Source organism: Zootermopsis nevadensis, unplaced genomic scaffold (assembly GCF_977971745.1).
Source record: "Zootermopsis nevadensis isolate Lab colony 2312 unplaced genomic scaffold, Znev_1.0 Znev_ptg000001l, whole genome shotgun sequence".
NCBI classification, from domain to species: domain Eukaryota; kingdom Metazoa; phylum Arthropoda; class Insecta; order Blattodea; family Termopsidae; genus Zootermopsis; species Zootermopsis nevadensis.
In genome coordinates this window covers 7,553,116-7,578,960 of record NW_028259133.1, presented here as the reverse complement: position 1 = coordinate 7,578,960, position 25,845 = coordinate 7,553,116, and the positions used below count along the sequence as shown (strand labels likewise).

Below are 25,845 nucleotides of genomic sequence, written 5' to 3'. Positions count from 1 at the left end.
CAACCCTGTTCCGAGTCTTAAAAGTTTCATAAAAGGGAATCTCGATTATGATTGGCTGCTCCTTTTCGTTGCTATAGCAACTAGAACAGTCTCTGAGGCAACAGTTCAAAACTGTAGGCAGCCCAACCTTTTCCATAATGGCCGGAGACCGTTCCGTTGAATCATTGGTAACTCACAATGGCCACAGTCAGAATCGTGGAATACTATTGGCTCTCCTTTGTAGACGGAAGGGGCTGACTTTCAGCAAAATGGAAGAACATGGCGTCTTATCCGAAGACATATTGTGTACGTAAACGTACGGGAACTGAAGAGATATGTATAGCGAACTTTGCTGTAATTTTGGATGATTTAGGAGGCATCAAGCACATTAGAAAACGTAGTTTTATGGACTGAGATAGGAAGGCTGTGTATACGGTTGGCTGAAGCTGTACCACAGGCAAATAAAGGACAGCGGTAAAACCATAAAAATAGAATGATGTATTACAGTTAAGACCTTGCTCTCTTAGTAACCGATACTTTCACAAGGAGCACATCCAGAGAAACTGGTTTCAGGAAAGCAGTAGCAGTGTGTGTCCTAACGAATGTAGTTTTGTTGTTCCAGAAAGAGAACCGAGAATAAAAGACGTTGCAAAGAAATATGGTGAGCCAAACCAATAACATTTCGATAAAAATTTTCCTTAAAATGGGAAACATTCTTGTTCGCAGAAAGGGTGCAATAAAATTGTTACGACTTGGGATTGTTACTGTGTTTTGTGGTGTTGTGGAATCCATCCGTCTTGTCATTCGCCAAGAAATGTTTTCTAGCCGTTAAACCGTGAAATTCGTCTCAGTAACCTATAGTGCATAAAGGTTAAAAAGAGAAAATGTAGTAAAATCTAACAACTTGGGGCGTTTTGTTAACAAAACAACTACAAACGCTTATTTTGCTTTCCTTGCACAAAGTGCACGAAACAAAAGAGATGGAATCTCTCCGCCTGTATTCGTTTTTCATCCTTAAATCCACTAAAATCATTTTTAACAGAAATCTGTCCTAGAAATTGTCGAAAGACTTGCAGCTACAGAAGTTTAAATTTTTGCACCTTACCTCATTCAGGTAAAAGATATAGGCGTACAACATTTAGCTCATAGACAATGACTAGCCCATTTAATGAAATGTTCCTTCAAAAATAATTTATTTCCATGGCATAATTCCGGGGGAGAGGCCCACATATTTTTAAAGGTCTCACATTCGTTAAATTAACGAGTTTCAAAAAAAGTTTTAGAAGCAACAGAATGAGTATAATATTTATATTACGTAAGTTCACAGTGCTGATGCTACCCTAAACTACGATGCTATTTAAATATTTAAAAAACTGAAACAACTCACTTGGCCAACTGTCTCGACCCCTACGGCTAGATGGTATCTAGTAGTCGGGAGAGATGCCCTCTCGAGGACTGTTTACTTCGTAATCTTCATCTGTACTTTTCGTTGTATTTCCCGCACGATGATAACAGCAGACTACGAAAAAACCCTGAAGACAGTCATCATCACTTTATCCAATCGTACTTCCCTTCTTCTTCTTCTTCTTCTTCTTCTTCTTCTTCTTCTTCTTCTTCTACTACTTCTTTCGTAATAATTTTTGCCACATTCGAAGCATTCATTTGTCATCGAATTCATTGCCAGTTTCCTAGCTATGATTAACTTAGAAATAGTCGAACAGTTTTCACCGATTTGTCTTATATTTTCACATTAGTTTTCTTCTCCTTAGTTATTATTCTCTTCTTCGCATCCTCAGTGTTTACCAAATAAATTAGAGTAGTTTTTGTTTTCTTTTGCTCCTTGTCTGTTTAGTAAGAACTGGAACTGGAGAAATATCATGCAATTGCTTACTTAGAGAATGAAGGAGTTGTGGCAGGAGATTTAATGACAAATACTAATGTCCAATGCATATTAAAGCACTGTCTGTGGAAGAGATTGATTTCGATATGTGTTTTTCAGTGTGGTTCCGCAACAGAAGATGCGTACTCCGAAATAGCTCCACATTTGGTAAAATATTTCCAGTTATCTCGAAGCAAATGTGACACTTTTATTTGTGGTTGCTTTTAAAACTTGTCTTAACTGAAGCTCTTTTTATTTTAAGGTTATTATAAATCTATCTCCATACTGGAATGTACTTCGAGCGACTTGAAAACCAACCTATCCAGAGTTTGAAGGTAATGATTTGTATGGCTCGAAAAACAGCGCACGACTAGGCCCATATAATTTTTCTCCGCAAATTTAATTGCTTCTCAAGAGATATTACTTGAATGCCCGTCCATAATAGGCATTACTTTTCCTGCCCGTTTCCACGGGGAAAAGTAATCTTTGAGCCAAGAAAATAAGAGCTCGTTATTTATTTTCCTTCCATATGAACATCTGAACGTGGAGGAATGTAGAATATTAAAGTTCGGATTTCTTTTTATTTTCTTCCTTAGAAAATACAAAACAGTGGTATGAAAATCCCTCAGCACTACAGAATATCAGTATTTTCACTGTCTGCCCTTTATCCAGAATTTACCCTTCATTACAATAACTTCTTCAAGTCCTTTGTTATTTTACTGAAGTTCCCTTTCCTCAAACTTAAAAATCTTTCACGGTTGATCCAAGAGATTATTCTCCTCCATTAATTTCTCGAGTAATCCAAAGAAGAATTTCACTTACCCTATGTCCAGTGACTGCCTAAATTGTCTTCTGGATTTCTTCTAAAAATTATTAACAACCTTTTCTCTTCTTGTGCGGAACCTGTCCTAAAAGCTACATGTAACAGCTTCGCTGGATACATTCAGCCAAATACACAAGGCATCAATCTCGAAAAATAGTCGGCCATTTCTATGAGAATCGAGGCTGCACTGCGCGATAACCCAGTAGGAAAAAGGCGAATGTGTGATGAGAAATCGCAGTCTAGCTTTCAAAACACATGCTCACTTATTTAATTCCATTTGAAGAATATATTATATTTTATGGTCAGAAGAAACATGCCAAAAATATTTACATGTAGAGCAAGTTTACTTAGGATGTAACTTGCCAGGAGCCACAAATATAGACATTCTTAGACCCTAGAAATAGAAGACCATTAGTAGGGATGCAAATCACAGAACCGCAGTAATTTCTGCCTTCTAATATCCAAAATGATATCCGCCATATCCTGTATCTCTTGGAATTACCCTAAATTGTATTGATATCAGTACACATTGAATTTAGGTTTCTGCTCCTTGTTCTAGTAGGCTTGTTTTTCCTCTTCTCAGCAGTATGTACGATTTCAATACTTCTCTGCTGCTTCCGAAATACTTTCCCACTGGCCTTTGAAATAATTTCTGGCCAACGTCTTCATCTCCAAAGTTGTTTGTTGAAGCGATGTCCGAATGATGTACTTTTGCTATGACATAATTATTGGGCATATGCTGCTTTATTATAGGTTATGTCTGTGAATAATGGAGAAAAATGAGCTTCTATAGGCCTATACCAGAAGTTGGCTTCCATGGTTAGGCCTACCTAAAATTATCAGGACACTCTTCAGATTTAAATTTCAGGAGATGTTTAACCTTCACTTATAATTGCTCATTCCAATAACACAACCTGGAGGAATTTAATTAAAATTAAAACACGAAAGTGCTTACTGTATAAAATTCAATATGTTCAGTAATTTAAAATATTACAGCCTAATATTATTTTCTTTATAGGCACATTTTTTTTATTCTGTAGCGTAAAATTAAAGTAACTGGTCAAAGTCGATTTAACTACGAGGTCCGTCCAAAAAGGGTGGTTCAACCGCTTTAAAGATGGCCGCATGTCGGCGGACAGTGACCGGCGTTCCGGGAGACCATCAACGAGCCGAAATGCTGATGTCATGGACAAAGTGCGGACATTGATCACGGAGGACCGTCGTTTGTCCGTCCGGAAAATTGCTGATGAGGTTGGGATCAGCAGAGGTCCCCCTTACACTATTTCAACTGAGGATTTAGGCTTGCGAAGAGTGGTGGCAACAGAGATCCTGAGTTCCTGATCACTGGTGACGAGTCGTGGGTGTACGGATATGACCCGGAAACCAAGGTCCAGTCGTCACAATGGACATCATACGGAACGCGACGGCGCAGCTGCACACCATTCCGAAACAAACCTTCCAGAATTGCTTCCAGCGATGGAAGGGCCGCTGGGCTAAGTGTGTGGAGTCATAAGGGGCCGACTTTGAAGGGGATTAGGTATTGTAACCCCCCAGATACAGAACTTTGTTTTCCCGGCCCAAGGTTGGATACTTTTTGGACAGACCTCGTATGAAGGGGTATATGATTAAAATGAGGCAGACTGCTGTTAGAAACAAAGGCTACGTGTAGAATGTTGCCCCTCCTTATTGGCCTATTTAATTGGCCTATTTGTTAATAGGCGTTCTTTGCATGATGCACACAAAATTAACGCATAGGATTCACCATATTTGTCTGTATGTCTGTCCGCATTATTCAACTCGAGGAATGCTGCACGCATTTGGGTAAAATTTGATATGCATTTTATGCCAATGGATGCTACAAAACGTGTTTTTTATTAATTACCTACATTCGGGAGTACTAGCATGGAAAAAGAAATGACATTTTCAGGTGGGATTGACAATAGCGCCTCTTACAAGGTCAAACATTTATGTATAGCAATATAACTTTGATAATACACAAATTTGTTAGGTTGCTACAAAAATTCTTTGTATATTATAAAACAGCAACATTGTGGCAGCATGAAACAATGAGAAGATAACTTGTCTTACTTATGCAGACGATATATTACTTGAGGCAAGTTTGTTTAGTAGGCTTAGAGGCTATGAATTTTTACGCAAAATAAAAGCAGCCTGAAATCAAAATTTACAAAGAACAAATGTTGAAATTCTACGCCTACGTATTCCGGTATATATTACACCATTCCGGCCTCATTTGGAATTAACCATCGCACAAAATAGATCGCTTTATGCATGAAACTGCATTTGGTTTCTTGGCGATAAAACAGAGATGGACATAAGAACTTTAAGAGTTAGTCAAATGTGTGTAGGACAGACTCCGACGAACAAAATTGTAGAAAGGGCGGAAGGAAACAAGAAGACAGAAAAGTGTTCCGTTGGAGACTAGGGCAATTTTCAAGTTCTATGATTTCGTTAACCCCTTAGAAAGGTACTTTATGGTGATACTGCAAAACTTGTTAAATAAACACGACATAGGCGTAATTACATAAAAATGAACACAGTTGGAAATTTTCACCGGCTCTAAACAAAAATTATATACTTTTATGGTTTGTACCTTGCAACACTAACATTGTCCTATAGGCATAAGAACTTATTTTACAATAATCAAAACTACGTAGAGGCTTTACTAAAGTGTTTCAGAAAGCTGACTTAGATTCTGAACACTACACCATCCTCTTAATTGTCCATTGGATGAGAGAGAGTAAAGAAAGTTTTTATTTGTGACACCCTATAACGCCCTATAGTTCAGCTGAGTAACATAATAAACGGACGAGGCAGCTTCTGCTTACAGGTAGAGTGTGTCATTAACATTTCATAGTCTTTCAAATGGCACTATCTCTTTATTGAAATAGGGCGTAAAATGACTGCTGATTGAGTTATCACGTCCCATCTTTTTATACTCTGTAAAGGCAAGAAGCCCATTGTTAGTGTTAACATTACTATTATAGCTACCATTTAAAAGAAATAACAAAGAATCCTGATTTAAAGTCGAAGTCCTAAAGGATTTCTGGCAAGTTTAAAAACATTTCCTGGCTCTTTATTAAAATTCTAAATCTCATTAATTATTCATCCAACATTTTTCTGCTTGTCTGCACTTTGTCATGGCAAACAAATTATTCAATATCATTGCTACAGAAATAAAATGAATATTAAAATTTTAAACATAAACATGAAAGAAACTTGCTTTTCTATTCTTCTTTTAAATAACAACGAAGACTTAAATATTGTACTGAAATTTACAGAACATCCGTTTTCCCTTGTAATAGCCTAGCCCTTTTATAAAACATAGAGCAAAACAACTATTTTATGTTAGCTCAACCAACATGTCTGACGAAATTGTTCATAGGGAATATTTTCTGTTATCAATTGACGGTGTACAAATTAAATTCAAATTAAACAGATTAAGACTTAATGGCAAACCAGAGCCTAGCTGTCCTTAATCCTTTTACTTATTCGGCCCATTACCCCTAGTGACCTCAGCCTCTTGGTTGTAACCCACATTTCAGTACGTCAGATACAATTGATTTCAAAAAAGATTTCTGAAACGGATTAATTTTGATTAACAGCAAATCGACATTTAATGGAACATAAATTCAAAAGACTGGAATTTAACCATTATTTCATAATCAGTAACAGAACACTGCAGCATTGGCAGCAAATCAACACAATTATTGTTAGTCACACGAATCAGGTTATAACTACTCCTTTTCTAACCTTCCTTGAATCATAAGTGAATTACTTAGATAAGCTTAACGACTTCCTGTAGGCTTTACAATTTAGTCTACGTAGGCCATAGGTAATCTCATGGGCGAAGCTGGTTCACAACAACAGTTCGGAGACCTGCACGATCTTGATTTGAAAGATTATCGATGAAGTCTGTCTTTTATTCTGCAAGTAACAATAATATTAGTAGCCTTTATATGAGTATACCTAATTTTCTAAAACTGGTCTGCCATCTTTTTAACTACTCAATTATAATGTTCTGAATACCCACAAAAACACAACAAATTTCTTATATGACGTCTACTAAAATTTTGGCTCCCAAATCTTACAGGATTTCCAATTGTAGGTCTGCTGTTTATCTCAACAGGAAGGCCTATTACAGATCTATTTTACACTTTTTCAGTAACAACAGCTGTGTAGGCCTGCCGTGACCAAACACTCATGGAGGCTGACATATTTAAAACAAAAAATATCACGATAGTTGAATGCATATTGGCGCCACAAGGGAATGAGCGTCCTTATCTCCACATAACATAGATGCATGCTCCACCATCATATTAACTCTGTGAAATAACGTCATTAAATATAATAAGATTCAATAAAGATAGTCTGCCTCTAGTAGTACAACGAATTTTAAGTTCCTCTTTCTCGTATCGTCACAAAGATAATTGTTCAGTTATTTCTGTGAATATATAATTAGATAATGGTAAATCAGAAATATTTTGTTTGATTTCGAAGTCTATAAGAATAGGCCTATACTACTTAGGGCAAGTTCAATTTAATTTTCTTTATCAAATATTGTAATTCATCAATTTAGTATTTAATTTCTTACGAAACATGTTCATACACTAGTAGAGGTAGTATTTCAGTTGGTGAAACTGTAAAAGCCATAATAAAGTAGCAGCGTAGAGAAACCTGAACTTTGGTTCTCACTTGGGTTGGTGGTGATATTGAAATTAGGCCTATAGCTGCAATATAACCTCAATAGTAGATTATGTATAATTAACCTTACATAATAGCACTTGGGGACAAGCATACAGAGATTGATGCGAGGCCTTGGCCCACGACCAAACCAGATGTTTTGGTGAAAAGAAAATTACTAAATTTCTTGTTAGGAATAAGAGATTTTGTCAAAGTTGTAACCTAACAAAATGGAGGGTACATAAGGTTGCGAGACTCTTGTTGTACCCTACAGTAATGTTACGAATATCATGAAATATGAAACCATGCATGTTATTAATTAGTCTCACACTTTATTGCTATTATATCGCTTAATATCATCTATTTATTAAAGTTAAAATTCACTTCTTTGGCATTACGTTTCACTGCCTTAAAATCCAACACCCAAAGGGAATCTTGGCTGACACTAATTGGTTTAGTTCTTATAACTTGACAATCAGTGCAATGGCAAAACTGTCACCCGCCAGCTATCTTGATTTTTAGTAGCCTATAGTAAATCAAATAAAACTGTCGTTGATAGCAACCGTAACTCTGAGAGGTTATAAGGGATTTAGTATAGCAGTCTGCAGCATTTAATTAATCTTGATTCAACACAACAAACATTTCTGGGGGATATGCTGCTTTATTTCCTATTTTATATTACTCACTGTTCTAGAATTTTGAGAGAGTTTGTACTTTGTAGGCAGATTGATGATGGAGAGAAATGCTCCCATTGGTTGGAACAGACAATGGAATCCTAATGGATGAGCTGGAATGAAGTTTCTGGATGGTCGTAACTTAAAGCAATAAAAGTTCCTTCCCCAAAGCATGCACTATGGTATATACTGTGTGCATGTACAATACCACTATAACTACATATTAATGAAGAAAGATAAAACGCACTTTTCATCCAGGGTAAAGGTCATATTACTATTAAATATGGTTATAAAATGTCGAAATTGAATACCAAATATCTAAGAACATGGTCCATTCTCTCTTAGTATGAGTTAAAGATATATATCCCAGTATAACATTCCACTATATGGTTAGGATTATGGAAGAAAATTATAAACTACACATAAGCTTGTATACAATTTTCCATATAGCATTAAGCCATCTGAGATTCCACGTCCGTTATTTTTGTAAACATATCGAATTCAACGTCTCCTTTGTTTATTTGTTCACCTTTGAACAATAACGTAATTATCTCGTAAACCTAAAAACAAAACAATTAAATTACAGTGCCATAACAGTAACTAAAACCATGACAAATGCGTAATACCTTAGGCGAATCTGATCGTTTACTTAATAATGCAAAAACAAATTATTTGAACTACAATCAACCTAGTGCGCTCCAGCCTACAACTAATATAATTTTCTAATTCCATTTCTTTTACTGTCAAATCCTCAACGTCCAAATCTAAATTATATTTTACGTTTGTCGTAACAGCCTTCAATCTGGAACTTCTGTATCATTTATTAGCATCGCAGTGGACATAACACTTTGTTTATGTCATAAGTTCTTGCGTATTCATAAAACATGTGTCTTTTCTTAAATTTGAATCTCTGAACTTTTGTTTAGTTTCACTTTTAGCATTCTATCTAACGCCTATAGCTCTATAAAATCAATTTATGATGTCATAACTTTACCATCCTACATGTATACGTCGGAAGTGAGGCTTATATGCCAGTCATACGGTCTACAGACTTTAGGACATAACTGTTTTCTCGAGCGTTCCCTCTAATAATTTGCATTATCTTCGCAATGATAGCAAAAGTTTTATTAATTTTACTTATACAGAACATGATGGACAAGTTAGTGGAAACAGGTAGAGAGTATGGAATGGAAATCAACATTAAAAAATCAAAGGTAATGAGGATAGCACCGAGAGCAGAACCATTGAACGTTGTAATTGGAAACCAACAGATGGAGAATGTGGAGCATTTCAAGTACTTGGGAAGCATAGTCACGACGGACGCCCTATGCACCAAGGAAGTAAAAGCAAGGATAGCCATGGCCAAGGCAGCTTTCGTCAAGAAGAGGATACTTCTCACTAGCAAGTTGGGCTTGGAGATGAAGAAGAAACTAGTGAAGTGTTACGTATGGAGTGTCGCGCTGTATGGAGCAGAGACTTGGACACTCAGGAAGAAGGAACAGAAATACCTGGAGAGTTTTGAAATGTGGTGTTGGAGAAGAATAGAGAAGATCAGGTGGACGGATCGAGTGACCAACGAAGAAGTATTGAGGAGAGTCAACGAGCAAAGAAGCATTCTGCAGGCGATTACACGAAGGAAAGCTAACTGGCTGGGACATATTATGAGAAGGAATGGATTAATGAGTGATATCACCGAAGGCCACGTTGAAGGAAAGAGAGGACTAGGAAGAAGATTGATACAGCTAACCGACGACCTTAAAAAAGGAAAGAAGATGACGTTCCAGGAATTAAAGCGAGAAGCCGAGAATAGGGACAACTGGAGAGCTCTTTTTGGGCAGAGCAATGGACCTGTCGTAAGACAGAACACTTAATAATAATAATCATAAAGTACCACCATTCAACACACTTCAAACCATCTAAAATGATGCTAGCTATCATCTCTCAAGTTTGCATGATCGTAAGGCAGCTAGAAAGCACCATGATGGACTGGGTTCCAGTGACGTGATGAGCACGTGTAATTCATTAAACGTGATAATGAGAACCTATTATTATGTCTGTAAGGGACGTAATAGATAAACTGAAATATAAATATAGTTCAGTGATATGATACCGAATCTGAATGTCGTTCCTTCAAACCATAAAGCAACGAAAGACAAGTATACTTACTGCGGCAACATTTTGTTATCGGTCCGAAACATACAAACGAGCATTTTATAACAGTCAGAATTCAAGTTCAAAAAGCGAATGCTCTAATAAGTCCACAAAAATAATTCTAATGATAGAGAATATTAATCTGTTTTTGGCTGCTGTTATTCTTACAAGATATGTCATTGTAACTGAGAGTCAGAATTACAGAAAAAGTGAAGATCCTATTATTATTTTCAGTATTATGAAGACATCATTAATCTATGTTTGGACACGAGTGAAATTAAAGAAAGCGAAGATGATTTTAGTTTACGTCAGAAATATTATTAGCAGTGGGCCTGCTAAAATGATGGCGGATTAAAATATATTCGTCTAATCGTTCTCATATAAATCTAATTGCGAGTATTTTCGATGTAGGCGTCATCAGCTACAGAAAAATTTGGTCCAAGTGGTACCGAATCCGACTAGTGTCTGGGAGAAGCTCGGTTCGAACTTCGACCGGAATGCTACCTACCCTAAGTTTTTTATGACCTTTCTCTGTTCCTCCATGCGAATGTCAGTATAGTATTTTGAAATACGCCATCACCGCTTCTTCTACAGTCCCACAATTTCACCGAACGCGTTCGTCCTGTCACATTATTCGACGCCCCGCTGCATTTGACAAGAATGCGTAGCTTTCTTAATAACTACTAACATATCCATCCACCAATCGAATTTATTAAGTTTTTAAAACAACACTTTCAAACTAGGAAAGGTCGTGAAGGTTAAAAGCTTAATTTTACTAGAATAACGCCTCCATCCCCGCACTTCGCAACTCTATTCCTTACTATTTTGCACACCTTCTCATATGTCAATCCAAATAAAATGTTAGATATTAATAAGATCTATATGAGTCCATCCTAAATTGCATACAAATATCGTAGAAAGTGGTGCTGAAACGAGATAAACATTATAGCCCTCAACAGCAAGATGAATTGTCAGTAGCCAAATCTGAAAACGATCATTAGGCCTATGTGTTTTACTGTACCTATGGAAAGAAACTCGGAAGGAAGCGATCTTGTTCTATTTTAAGGCATAGGAGGCCTGTGACCTACGGAATAAACATTACTGAGAAAAAACATGTTTGTTAATCAATTGGTTCATGACTTAAACTACATATTCTATTTAGCCCCTCGGTAACGAGCTCTAATAGTTCAAACTATAGGTATGGTGTTAATGGTAAGATTATTAATAAATAATAAATTGAAAATTGTATGATAGAAAGTGGTCGGGGCCTAATTTAAGGTAATTTTTCGGTGTTTCATTACTAGGGAGAGTGAGAAGAACATCAAGGTATCTGAAAATGTTGATGGCTGTCGTCTGGGTTGTTGTGACCTGTAACCTGCTAGAAGTTTACCAAAGATTATAGGTACTTGCTGTCTCCATAATCAGCTGTTCGTCATGATGATGATGGCAGCAAGCAACTCTGAAACATCTATAAACGTCTACCAAACTAACTGCACGTCGCAACAACACAGAAGGCAGTCATATTCATATTAACCTCAGTTAGTACAGCAGGTATCTGGACCCAAATTTCAACCCGGGACCTTCCGAATACGAAACAGGAGTGCCAACTTCTTGGACTACTCTCGGTTCTCAGTCTGGGCAGCCCGAACCTGTGACGAGTCCCTTATCGCGACTCAGAGAAAGGAAGTTTGGTTCCATTAGAAATGTACGACCTTATTGTGACTGCCGCGTAAACCGATAGTGGCATTTCAATTATCGATAATTATCTATCGACCTACTTAGACAAGCGTACGTATGTATACGATCTAGAAACACGCAGGAAATTTTAAGTCACCAGTGGAATATTAAATGGGACACAGTTCCATATTATGATCATATGCGGCGTTTTCCATTACAGCTTTCTTCAGAGGCGCGTATAAGAGGAGATGCTATTTTCTGTGCATTTTATCTCCGGGCTTCCTTCTTCCTTCTTCCTTCTCACTCCCCTCCCAATTCCAGTTACTATCTAATAACGGCATCTACTTTTACGAGACCACGGCCGCCATATTCCCTAGGAGGCTCGCAACATCCCTTCTAAGTCCCACATATTACATTTCTGACGATGCTACAAAAGTTAATTACGTACGCTGAGACCTTTACCATTTTTCAACGTTACGTAAAGTCATGGAACTACAGTCACTGCCACACTGACACTGAAGAAACATGTAGCACTAATAAATACTTGTCATTCCAGAAATTATAAATATTTTCGACAGAAAGGAGCCAGTCACAAAATAGTGAAGGTACGGATAACGTCCGTAAATTTCCATTTGCACGTTTTCTCAATATATCGGGGCTTTTCAGTTGAAAGTCGCTCTGCGACGAGCAGATGATTTGGGGCGAATCCAACCACTGTATTTTGATTGCATTATGGGACAGATTGCTAAATGACCGTCCTGTCGCAGTCAGTGATAGGATGATATGACATGTGATATATGATGTTATATATAAGATATATTACTACACTACACGACGTTACATATAACATAGCCCATAATATTTTATAACAAACGTGTAGGGCATTATGTGATATGATAATAACATTGTGATGTACTGTGTGTGAAATATGACATTATATAATTATAATAATAATCCGTGGCGTAACAGCCCTCTGAGAGCCAAAGCCGACTAGCTTGACTGCTGGCCTCACGTTCACATGCCTAAGCAGAGGTGAACAAATCATCCGACCAGATACAGGGTAACGTGTGGTCAGAATGACGAACCCCCAGCCATTGCTAGTTTTACTGACCGGATCACGCTACTCATTGTAGCTCCCCAATTTCCTCACGATGCTGGGTTGGCACCGGTCCCATACACTGGTCGAAATCTCATGAGAAAATTTCTTCTCCCCCGAGACTCGAACCAGCGCGCATTCCGTATCGCCGGTCCGAAGCATGATACCTCAGACCGCGCGGCTACGACGCGGGACTATGACATGATATTTAGCATAAGATATGTTATGATCGTATATGTTCATATGATACGTGTATTCAGTCTGTCATACACAAGTCTGAGAAGGAGTGGAATGACTCCTTGGTCGTTTCTCCGCACCTTCTTCATTAAATCCCGTTGAATATATTTCTGCTTTTCTAAAATGTTCCGCAATCTGTAGCCATAGCCTATCATCAATTACCTTGCATTTCTCATTTTCTTAAATCTGAAAACCTATAACTAGTTGTGTGTATTTTACATTTATGCCCTATCGTTTAAAGAAGCTATTGTTAATTTATTATCTATTTCGTCCCTGTGTACTTAAATCTAGATTTATTGCATGTTTTATTATCCATAATTTTGACACATATTCCATCTGTTATTTTTAAGCCCTCAGTTCAATGTTTCCTTGAATTTGTTTATGTAGGTATATGACCCAATGTTGTGTCAGCTTTCTGTCTAGTTTACCACCATTCTCTCTTCCCGCGCAGCGGAACATGTAGGCTAGGTGCCACAATTCTTTCTCCTTCCTACACATCGGATATAATTCCCGTTTTAAAACCTCTTCTGAGCATTTTAACCTTCACATCACTTATATTTCTGTTCAGTCATCCTTCCTACCTGTTCTTTTCGCTTCTTACACACGATCTTTCCTTGTACCTCGCGTTAACTTCCATATTCGACCTTAATGTGCCTATTTACCTTCTACTTATCATTCAATAAGAGTATTCAAATACTGAGTAGGTCCCTCAGAATTTGGGCAGCTGTATAGGGCGAACTGTCGTCAGCAGATCGACTGTTGTTGTACCGTGTTGTCCGGTAGAAGTTCACCGACATTCGTTCTTGTGGCCTCCTAAGAATTCGAATTATGCATGGATATACTTCCGATTTTTTGTATTGTATTTCGTTGGTCTGTTTAGGCAGAGGTCTCGAGATGGACCGATCACCCGTCCAAGAAGCCCTACAAAATGTTCAATGATTCACAGCTTCAGGATCTAAGTCAAAACATGACAGACAGCCTAATCAGTGAAAGCAGGAGGATAGGTAGAAAAAAGTATAGAACGAAATGGACGACAGAAAGCGATGGTGATAAATATGTAAATGCTGGGACGAATAATTTTTCTTACAAAGACTATAAACGGTTATAATTACTCCGGGTTTTGATCAAATTATTCATGGTTTGTGGTACATTCCTCATCTTCTTATATCACATTATTAGTACTGTAGTACTTTACTCTGAACGTTGATTTTAGCTGTCCTTTCTCTTTTATCAGAAACTCACATGTGTCAGCAATGCATGTCTGTGTAATCATTCTACCGAATGGAAGAGGAGAATTGAGGAGGCCATAGAAGAAGAAGAAGAAGAAGAAGAAGAAGGTTTCGTAGGACACGAAACCTTCTATGACTGATTTTACAATAATCTCGCCTGTTTATAGATCATAGGCATAGTGAGTTTCTTATAACTCTTAAACATTACTTTTTTGTTATTCAACGTATCACCTTCGTTTTCGAAACTAACTGCTCATCTGGTTACTGTGTTTTAAGATGCGTGGTTATACTGAATATTCTAGTGATATTTTTGCTGTACTTGAACAAAGATATTTCTCTTCTTCTTTTGGTCACGAAGTTAGGCCAATTAGTGGCCATATTTCATGATCTTGACACATATCTCCGACTAGTTCCGAGATTATAAATGTCACTCCATCACTTCATGGCGTTGGCTACATACAAAAGGTTAACTTCATACTATGTGGCTTAGGATTAAAAAAGTTCTAGTCCAGCAGGCGCTTTTCTGGTGTTTTACATGGTCGCAGATTTCCAGTTACGTAGTATATATCTACGCATTGCCTTTTTTAATGCAAAAATAAATATGGTTTGTACAACCAACAAAGCTAATGAAACTTATGGCAGGGTGTGAGACCTTGGTACGGTGGTTTAATATCTTGACAGGACTACATGAACTCCTATCATAAACAGGATACTTAAAAACCTGCGAGAAAATAGTAAAGTCTTGGACCTATCTCCTGGATCATTAAAATAATATATTAATTTATACTTTCTGTATATAAAATTGTATTAGACTTTGAAATTACTGAGTGCTGCAAAATGATATCAAATATATGAGGCGGCTGTACGTATTAATGTTCGTTGCTTAATGTTTATCCATCCGGGCAATGGATATGTGCAAAGTAAACATAGCCATGGAGTTTCTGATGTATAATTAACCAAGCGTACTGCATCACACGTACCCACCATAAAACAAAGGCACTCAAAGTACGAGAGCGTGCTCTGTTCCTCTTCCTGGTGGCTTTCGTCCCCTCCTCTTTCCGGTTTTTGGTGGTAGAGGGCGTAAGACGACTCCAAGAGCCTCCTAAAAATTTAATACGCACGTGTATGTTGCCAAATAGGACGTAAAATGTTACAAGCAGAAGTACAGAAGCTGGAGATAGATAGAATGGTGGGGGAAAAACAGTTACGACAGCCATTTTCCTTCCTGCAATAGCTGGCTGGTCTGATGAGGTCGTACGGAAGATAAATGTTGATAGTCAGTAAGATAGTAAGAACCGGAAATACGTAAGTAATGTTGGTCTACATCGATGTACAACTATCTCATAAATATTCATTTATAAGATAAGAATCAAAAGCCGCCAACTGTGTTCAGATAACTGTGGCCAAATGCAGCCATTTTGTATAGTTGTATTTATAAACGTCGTAAAAAAGACCTTAGCATTTCCAGTGATACTCTTATGCCAATTCATTTCCAAACTGCCTGAATACAGATTTTTTCCCCTAAAATAGGCCATGTTTTGCTGGATATTAATGTCACTCTAATAAACGTTGAATTCTATACTAAGCCTTCACTTTCATTCGAATCACACAAAGTTATTGCAATTGGGTTTTTTAAGTATTTTAGACACGTTCATTTAGAAAGGATATTTTTATCAAAGAAAAACTATAATTACTGTTCTTATTACTGAAGTTGTCTATTAAAATCCTTATGATCATTCATTATCTAAGCAACAGGCCCAATAGTCAATTATATAGATCTAGTACAACTACAACCTACATAACTATTTTAGACTTAATCTCTTGTAATAGAACTACAATATAACACCTCCAAAATAAACCAGTAACTTTCATATTAAGTCATTTCAAACCATCTCACACCCTTAAATAATATTTCCCCTCCCACCTCTTTCTTAGTCTTTCAACAAGATTTTCCACCAATTTTTGGCCTAATTACGTCTTGTTCTTTTTTAGTTCCAGCTATTATGCGTATTATACCTCCTTGCATTAACTGTCTTAGGCCTTTAGGTCTAACATTAAGAGGTTTTAAAAATCCACGTTCATTGTTTTGTAATAGGTCTATCTTCTGCTCCTAATTAGTTCCCCTGTCTTAGTTTGTAATACCAATTATGAGACTTCTTCACTAGTCTCTGACCGCTACCCAAACGTCATTAGAAAGACGAGAAACCGATATTCTTTTTCTTTTTCTCCAATTCACGGATTAAGACGATGGTCCGTTCCGGCTTCTATAAAATCCACCTTTGTCGTGGTCTTCCAGAATCTCTTCTTCATTTTGGTCTATACCAAAAGGCCCGTTTCGGTATTCGTCATTTTCCCATCCTCTCTACATGTTCTAGCCAATATTATGGATTGTAATGGAAATCAATACTTCATACCATAAACAAAATGACAATTTTTATTAGGTTCAAAAGAACAAAATATAAAATTAATGTGGCCAAATAACCTTAAAATGTTCTGGGCTCAGAAGCACATCACAGACATTTATTGAAACCTCAAGACCACCAATCGTCATTGAGATTCTCAATCGTACAGAACTGATGATATTTCCTGAAGCTTGGTTTACCAGGGAATTTAACAGCTCCAGCTAATCTTAACTTACCTCAGGAGACATAGTTTATATACACTGTAATTATTTACAATCTTTTTTAATTAGTCAACAATTTGGTAGTGGGAATTCATTTCACGTTAATAATTTACACAGTATTAGAAAACACAAAACCTAAATACTCGTATACATTAGTTCCCATTTAGGTAATTCTCATAATTCCTTCAAATCAAATGATGCATCGATTTATCTCATATTCATACATTCAAGTCGCTATAGCCGTTTCGGTCACTATTTACCAGCCAGCCACACCCCAAATCGTACCTTTGATAATTAGGTTATTATAACAGAACACTTACTGGATTTATTCGCTACTGGATTATGTCGCCGAACTAGACAGTTTCCAGGAAATAAATCAATTTCATATGGATGTTACTTCTGCAGACAAGGTATTTTTTACACTAAAAATTTCCTATTTATTCGTCAGAGGTGCAAATTATAACGTGATTGGTAGAGACGAAAATGGGACGGCAACCAAGACGCAAGATGCTGTTTAATGGGCAGTAGTGTATTTTTCTATCCAACTTGATTATTAGATGTAGTTCCTATTTTAAGAATGCATAAAATGTTGCCCGAGAGTCTGAGTTACCACAATCGGGATGAACAAACCGGGGACTAAATTCTCTTTAAACATCTTAATATATGATACATTCTATACGAGAATTTTCAGTGTAAATGTAAAAAAGTTTCATTATCGAGATTAAATTCTGTTACGGATGATACAGGACAAGGGACCTCGAAGCATATATTCCGGCCAGAAATCTTTACGTCGTTGGATTATAAAATAAACCTACAAACAACATATATAGTACATTATGACGACAAAACTTAGATAGTAGCATAAACCTAAACTCATTTTCAACTGATTCTGTGTTTTTTCAGAATTTAGCCACATTGATATATATTAAATTCAGTATCAGAGAGATAATTATATATGCGTTAAGCTCGGCATTATAAAACACTAATTGGTGGATCTTGGTATAAGTGTTCTCAGTATATAGTAGGTACGACTGTTTGGTGCAGTCTACTTCGTAAGATAAATCCTGTGGAAGGATGGAATAAAATCTTCTTCATGCGTTCATTTTGTGCAAAGAACACATACGGCATGACACATAAGTCGGAGCGATAGGAGAACTCTTTTATAATATTTGTTAGTATATGAAATCATTACTGTCACCTAAGCCACATTGTGCAATGGGCTGTAAAAAGAGTAAAGTTTGTGGATTTAAATCATCCATATTTAGGAAGTTCTAAAACAACTTACGAGTTCTGCCTCAATAATATATGAATTCCTGCAGGGTGTGTATTAAAAATTAGAAATTGTATGCTAAAAATATCAGTCCAATTTTTGTCCTTATTCCCAAAAATATCAAACAGCGTCTTGCGCACGGCTTTCGATATTTTGTGCAGCCCCGCATGCATGTTTTTACAATACGCCTGCTGTGTCAATCTGCATCATGAAAAATCCTTTCTGCATATTAAGAAACATATTCTGTCAGTGTCGTCAGTAATTGGAGCAATTATTCAGCTTTATGAAGAGCGTCAGATCAAGAACTGGGATATGTCTCAGTGACGTGGAGGGATGCATGAGCATCACAATAGAAATTAACCCTGATAACTATTATTCAAGCAATAGTAAAGCCAAATATCTTACTCATGAATGATTTTGTTAAAAACAATTTTTGAGTAATATGTGAAGCAGTTTTCATTAGTATCTTTGAAATTATATTACAGTGACGTTAGTTTCTATCAAGTGTTTCCATGCATAACCTTTAGATCACAAGTCGATAAACAAGCGTGACCCTCGGTCTGGAAAAGGTTAAGAACACCTGGTATAGGCCGAAGAGAGATAAAACTGTTTATGATTACATTTTTCTTTAAATTCTGGACGGTTTTTGCAATTGCAATATTAGAAACGCAATAGAGATATTAACGAGATATTAGAGATACTAACTGTTACGGCAATATTTTCAGAAGTATAATTATAAGTTGTGAATTTTTCTTAATGACATCATTACGCGATGCTCTACTGATTAAATTTATAATATATCGTCAAGATAACCTGTATTACTTAATAATATTTTCATTATATTTTTTAATATACAACATTAGAAACTTTATAAAAGTTACATATTTTTCGAAGTTATGTGATAACACCCACATTCAGGAACCTATAAATGTTAATTGAGGACAGTGTCAAATCCACTTCAGGAGGTCGTGAGTCCGCCATATTGTCATTAGTGACTGCATACAAATTAAAGGACAGAACATGAGATTGCCTGAAATTGCGTAATGTTTATGTTACATTCTATCAAAATATGTCCAGGGTTTCTCCGACTGAAACATGCGGTCATATGTATGGTCAGACATATTTCCGGGTTGTACAGAAACGACATCAATGAATAAAGGATTCTTACTTTTACAAATGTAGTTATTCCAAACTAATCGTCAGTCAAACATTATTTTTTCATAAATAACAAATAATATTATTAGGAATTATCAAACTGCTGTTTAGCTAAACGACTAAACTTCGTTCCAAATAAAGGCTTGCCAAATCTTATAATAAAAAGCTTATTTGCATAAACCTTTTTTATAGATGACAATAACCAAAATTAAAATTCATCCAATTGTTCTGTAGGTCTGCGTATCTCAATTAAGGTGACTCACAAATAAGAAGAAATTGTTTCGCAAAACTTACATAATATTTTCATATTATTTCTATATATAATGAATGACATGTATTCTTTATATGAAAACCTTACCGAATCCGTATCTTCAACTTTGGCAAGAACCTCACATGTTTATGAGACAACGCGATGTTTCAAACAAAATTGTTAGGGTTGTGTTTTCCGTGCAGGCCAATCAGTTTTTCCATCTGCAGAAGCTACTACGGCATGACCTGCAATCAACTGAATAGCCTACTTGCCTTTAACGTTGTCGCGGCTGGAGTTATTACATACTCCGGCTTTCGAAGATGGGTCCTGTCATACATAGAGAATTAACCATAATTTAGGCAAATATTGCATTTGGGTAACGACCCGCTCTCCCACTGCACCAATCAGCACTGACAAATCCGTATTGACCCTATATAAGTCTCCCGAAAACTCCCAACCGTTACATATTCACCTTAAAGATAGCGAATCTAATGCTTGTCGTAATATAAAATAAGTAAACAAACAACTATTACACCATAAAAAAGACAATATTGCCATACGCGTTTCAACCTCAAGAGGTCATCATCAGTGGCATCTGGGAAATCAATTCATTTAATCAAATGGTTTAAATGATTGAGGTTGAAACGCATATGGAAATAGTTTATTTTTTATAGTGTTAATAGTTGTTTGTTTGCTTATTTGATATTCTAATACACTACGCGGTATGCAAAGTGTTAAGCTTGTCGTAATGCTGATTAATTCTAAAAGTTTTTCATTACTCATCCCTTAAAGCCGATTTTGTAAAAAATAAACTGAACAGCCTCTACCCCTCCCAACTTGAACCCTCTCCTTTTGTCCATAGTTCGTAATGAAAGAGAATCAGACCACTCAGGGAATTGGCTTTTGTGGCTACTTCACTGACAAAAACACCGTTTTCATATTCTGATACCTGTTTCAGAGACGACCTAAGGTGAAATGGAACCTGGGAGACTTCTGTTATTGGAGCACCACTTCAAAACTTGAACTTCATGGAACAGATGCCTTCTCCAGAATCTAGGAATCGCTCAGACGGTCAACTGTTCACAAGAACCAGACACTGGTCCCGATCCTGATTCTCATGAATTTAGTCCAAACCTTTGCGTCTTATTTAAGATAAACTTTAGTATTATCTTCTCATCGGCCTCCCAAGTGGCATCGTCTCTTACGGTTTCTCCCTGGCGTTATATTATACTCATTACGTCACACACACTAAAATGACTACGAAGTAGACTATAACAAGAGTGGAAAGGATTTACCCAATGAAGTATGCCAATTATATGTTGTACATGCGCTATTTACGTGTTTCTATATTTCACTGCCGTGGGCTTTAATTTAGTCTAAGTAAAAATCTAGTTTTAGAGATGAATATTTGTGCTTGCAAAGCTAATCACGCATGAGCCGAGCCTTTTAGGTAACATGTTTCCTTAGATTTATATTTAGTATTTACAATCTCTTTAAATGGCATGTACCAATCTTTTTCAAGATGGGAACTTTTCTTTCATTTCAGAAAATTAATAAAGTTCGATTTTAGCTCTACGTGAAATGAAGACCATACGAACTAAAATTAAATTCGACCAGCTTTTAGCATAGCTCTCCCTCCGCTGCCCCCCCCCCCCCCGTTATAAATGTAATGAATAAAATCCGTTCAGAAGTTTCAGAGATGAAACATGCGGATGGAAGATCTTCGTTTATTTTTACACTTCGTTCAAAAACGCATTTAATCCATGTAAGTTATTTTGACTGCAGGCATTTTGAAACAAAACATAAGTGTTAAATACTTTTTATAAGCCCATCAATTTGACATTAGTACGTGAGAAAGGCCTAGTCCGTTTGTTTACGTATTTTTTCTTCAGTAAACAAGAACTCGCATTTCAACATTCGATTCTTAAGTCACATTCATATACTGCGTTCGCTGATAAAGTTGAACGCAACTGTCACTTGCCGGATTCCGGTTGGAACTGGTAACCGTCAAGTGTTACATTGTTTTCCCGATACGAGTCAAATATTGCTTCATAAAATCAAATCAAATCTACTTACCTTTTAGCAGCTCTTGCCGACGCCAGAAGGCAACATTTGGGTTCAACTTCTTCAATGAACTTACTGTACAATAAATTCTTCCCACACAGTCTTGTATACAAATTGTATGAATTATTGCTTTAGTTACCACATTTAATTAATTCAGTTTATCTTTATCTTCAATTTCAGCTTCAGTAATCAACCCCTTACATAGGCCTACTCGGTCATTTTATCACTGAATCATCACACGTCTTACTGAAAAAAACATTTTTCGATTCTCTCGGTGTATTTGACTTATCTCAAAACTGTTGTCCTGGCACTGTACACCGGCTTTGTGTTTTCATGTATGCTGCCTCTCATAACAATGTATCCTAACTCAAAAAAAACTGCGTTTCATCTTCTATAGTCGGAGTAAATCTGCGCGTTTTGAGTACGTAACTATCTTGCTGGCAGAAGGAAAACAAACGCATATAGCCTACTACTACATGTAAACCAAAGACATTACTGACACAAGAACAAGGCAGCGAGCTACAAAGTACTGCGTCTGGGAAATACTGTTTATAGTATGGCTAATACCCCTCTCACCCACCCCACTCGTCATTTACGTCTAACGGACATCGAACACGCAATAAAGAAGTAGGGTACAGTGAATCAGCAATAAAAACAACAGAAGAACAATTCAAATAGGCCTACTAATTTTAAATCTGTGGTCAAATGTACCGACTTCAATTGGTACGTCCTATCTTACTGTAGTCGTATTCTTTTGCACTTCTGGTCTGTCTGCTTAGACTGATACTTGATTAAATTATAATCATAATACAATATTACCAACACCAAGATTTTGGCTGCTCAAACACTAAGATCTTGGTTTCGAAACCCATTTCATGCATGCATTTTTGTTTGCGTCTCCGTATGTTATGCTGTCCCATGTGGTCACAGGCCTTGCGACGGACCGTCGCCTTGTCCAAGATGTCCTAACAGTTTTGAGAGAGTTCGAAAAAATGTCAGAAATTCCTAAGAAAAGGGCACGGTACAGTGAACTATAGAGCCAAAAACACACATCATCAGACTACCAAGATCAGCAAAAAAACAAAGTAATGTAAACTATCGCCTTTACCATTTAACATAGACGTTGTGAGACTTCAATTCATTTACGATGACAAAGAGGCAAGATGCATATCTACAAGGTATCTGCAGGCTAACATAAGTTTGTAATTGTTTTGAGACAGACTGTACAACTATCAGATATGAAGCAACATGGAATTTGATGGTCATGCAGTGAATGGCAGTTGCGCGCTGTGTAGATGTTAACCAACCCAGAATCAGTGCAGTCCCCGCTCATTGCGTTCTGTACATCGCAAACCAGGCATCTACAGTCACAGACAACGCATGGTCGACGAGGGCGCACATAAAAAAGTAAACAATCGGTGTGTTTGTCACCAGAATATTTAACGTGAGTAATATTGGGCTTAGACCACTTGAACACCAGTCCTAATCGGGGAATGTTTGTATTTCTGTGTTAACCTGTGCGGTAAAGACCAATCCCTGGACAGAAGAGAACTACCATTTAACTAAAGGTACCAACACACGCTCAGTTTTTTACTCAGTTTTAACTGCACGAGCCGGGACTACTCAGTTAAAATCTGGAGGGGATTACTTTGCAGTCTAATATTTGGATAGAGGAGCATTTTGAAAATTTGTCTGAGCAATCCACATCGTTGATGAGCCAGGATAGCTCAGTCAGTATAGTGACTAGCTACTGGCTGGACGATCAGAATTCGATCCCCGACTGGGGCAGAGGATTTTTCCTCTAGCCTCTGCGTCCAGACCGGCTCTGGGGCCCACTCAGCCTCCTCTACAATGCGTACCGGCGTCCTTTCCCGGGGGTAAAGCCGGCCGGGGCGTGATGCTGACCACTCACCCCCATCTAGTGCCGAGGTCAAGGAAGGGAGGAGCTATACCTCCACTCACCCCAAACGCCTACATGGCGTATAGTGGGACAAACTTTACTTTACTTTTTAATCCACATCGGTGTGTTTGTATTTAGGGAAACCCAGAGATGTTACCCCATTTATCATCACCTCGCAGCTGAGCAGTAAGCATAATGCAGTGCACTTTTTCTCGAACATAACTAATTTTCTAAACAGTTCCCCAGTGATGGCGAAGGAAATGGGGGAATTGGGCGACGGCTCAGGACCTGCAGTTGTTCGCGTGCCTCACATCTGCACTTGTATGTATTGGAATTGTCTTTTCCCATATTTTTCCGCATTTTTCTTATACTCCATGCACTTTTATCTGAGACCGACAACAACAAAGAAAGAACTGAGAAAATTGTCGGTAGTTTTTCAAATCTTTAATTATATACTATAATAATTGCAGTTATCCAAAATGCCTAATATATTTTTATGGGACCTCGCTAATCGAACTCGCCCAGGGTGTCTCATGACTCCGCCACCTCTGTAATTCTGTATTGATTTCATAGACTATTCCAAGCTGCGGAACGTCTTTTAAAAGAAAAATTTAAAAACTACGGCGACATACCACAAAAAAGGTGTAGCTTATAAAATTCTAACCCAGAAATTGCAAGACGCAGATTCTAAAGCAATCTGTAATACTGTTTTCAAAATAATTACTCTGATATTCCAATCTTAATCCTAATATTTCATGGGAAAAGAGGCCTACAGCTTGTCTCATAAACTACAGGCAACATTATAGGTGAATCCAGTAGATGAGGTTTCTTCAAGTGATGACAATAACACTGGAATTATATTTTACTTAATCTAATAAAGTTTAGTGGAAAACGTTATCTGCAGTTAAGTTTATGAACTGAATCAGTCTAATCCGATTAGATGACGACGTTGAACCAACCTCCATGTTCTATGCTCGGTATCTAATCTATATGTTTCTTCGACACTTCACAAATTAAAATGAACTGAGAACTTATAAAAAAGAAGACACTTAATTTTTAAGCAGGACCAGACTAAAATTCATTGTTAGTGAGGTATTATATCGATTACACCTATTTGTTTTGTTGATCATGCCTTTTTCATCAACAGTGATCTATCTAAATAGATTGTAATTATTTATCAAGACAGTAGGCCTATTTATAATATGAATGTATGGCATTTCTGTAAATAATTTTTAGTCTACTTGATTTGTTGATTTATAGTATTGGCCACATTAATACGGTTACATATATAAGCAATATATTTTTAAGATGTAATATCATAATAATTAAACGCACACAAAAATTTACCAGTTTGTGTTATTGTCGTTTCTTCCAGTCTGATATTTTATTGAAGTATAATTTTATTTTTAATAGTTTGTATTTTAGAGCACTTTGTAACAAATGATTTATTGATGCTTAATTCACATAGATGTTTTGAAAGGTGAAATAAATTGTCATTCCACCTTGGACACTGTTGGTATTAGTCTGACTACAAGAAAAATAATATATTTTTGTACTTTTAGCATGAGCAGTGCACTGAGAAAATCCTTCAGCTGGTGCATTATTGCTACAAATGACATATGCAGATTCTTAGACAATAAGTCTCCTTTGAGGACATTTCCCTAGACACGCAAAAGTGTTCAGATTAACTAGGCCTAAAGCTATTAGTTTATTTTTGTTATATTACTTACTTTATGGAGCAGAGTCCTTCATGGGAAGCCAACAGTCGCTGAGCCGCTGAAGAATTTCCGAACATTTCATGGAACACGAAGGTTCATTAACGTGTTCACAAGAGCCCGCCACTTGTCCTTATCCTGAGGCAGATGAATCTAGGCCATACCCCCTTATCCTAGTTCTCTAAGATCCATTTTAATATTATCATCTTAACTACTTCTAGGTCTTCCCAATGGTCTCTTTCCTTCTGATTTGCCCACCAAAACCCTGTATGCATTCCTCTTCTCTCCCATGTCGGCTACATACTCTGCCCATCTCATATTCCTTGACTTCATCGGTCTAATTGTATTTGGCGAGGAATGCAAATTATGAAGCTCCTCATTATGTAAATTTCTCCAGCCTCATAGTAATTCATCCATCTTAG

At 37.0% G+C, this 25,845-nt stretch overlaps 1 long non-coding RNA gene across 2 annotated transcripts; it reads left to right on the top strand.

Moving 5' to 3' along the window:
• The first annotated feature begins 376 nt into the window (after positions 1-376).
• Positions 377-25,054, top strand: LOC147875188 (uncharacterized). Of its 2 annotated transcripts, none has more exons than XR_015533549.1 (2): positions 377-640; positions 20,703-25,054. It is a non-coding gene; the product is annotated as an uncharacterized LOC147875188 (long non-coding RNA). The 2 variants fall into 2 exon arrangements; XR_015533548.1 differs by lacking the exon at positions 377-640 and adding an exon at positions 15,671-15,751.
• The last annotated feature ends 791 nt before the right edge of the window (positions 25,055-25,845 follow it).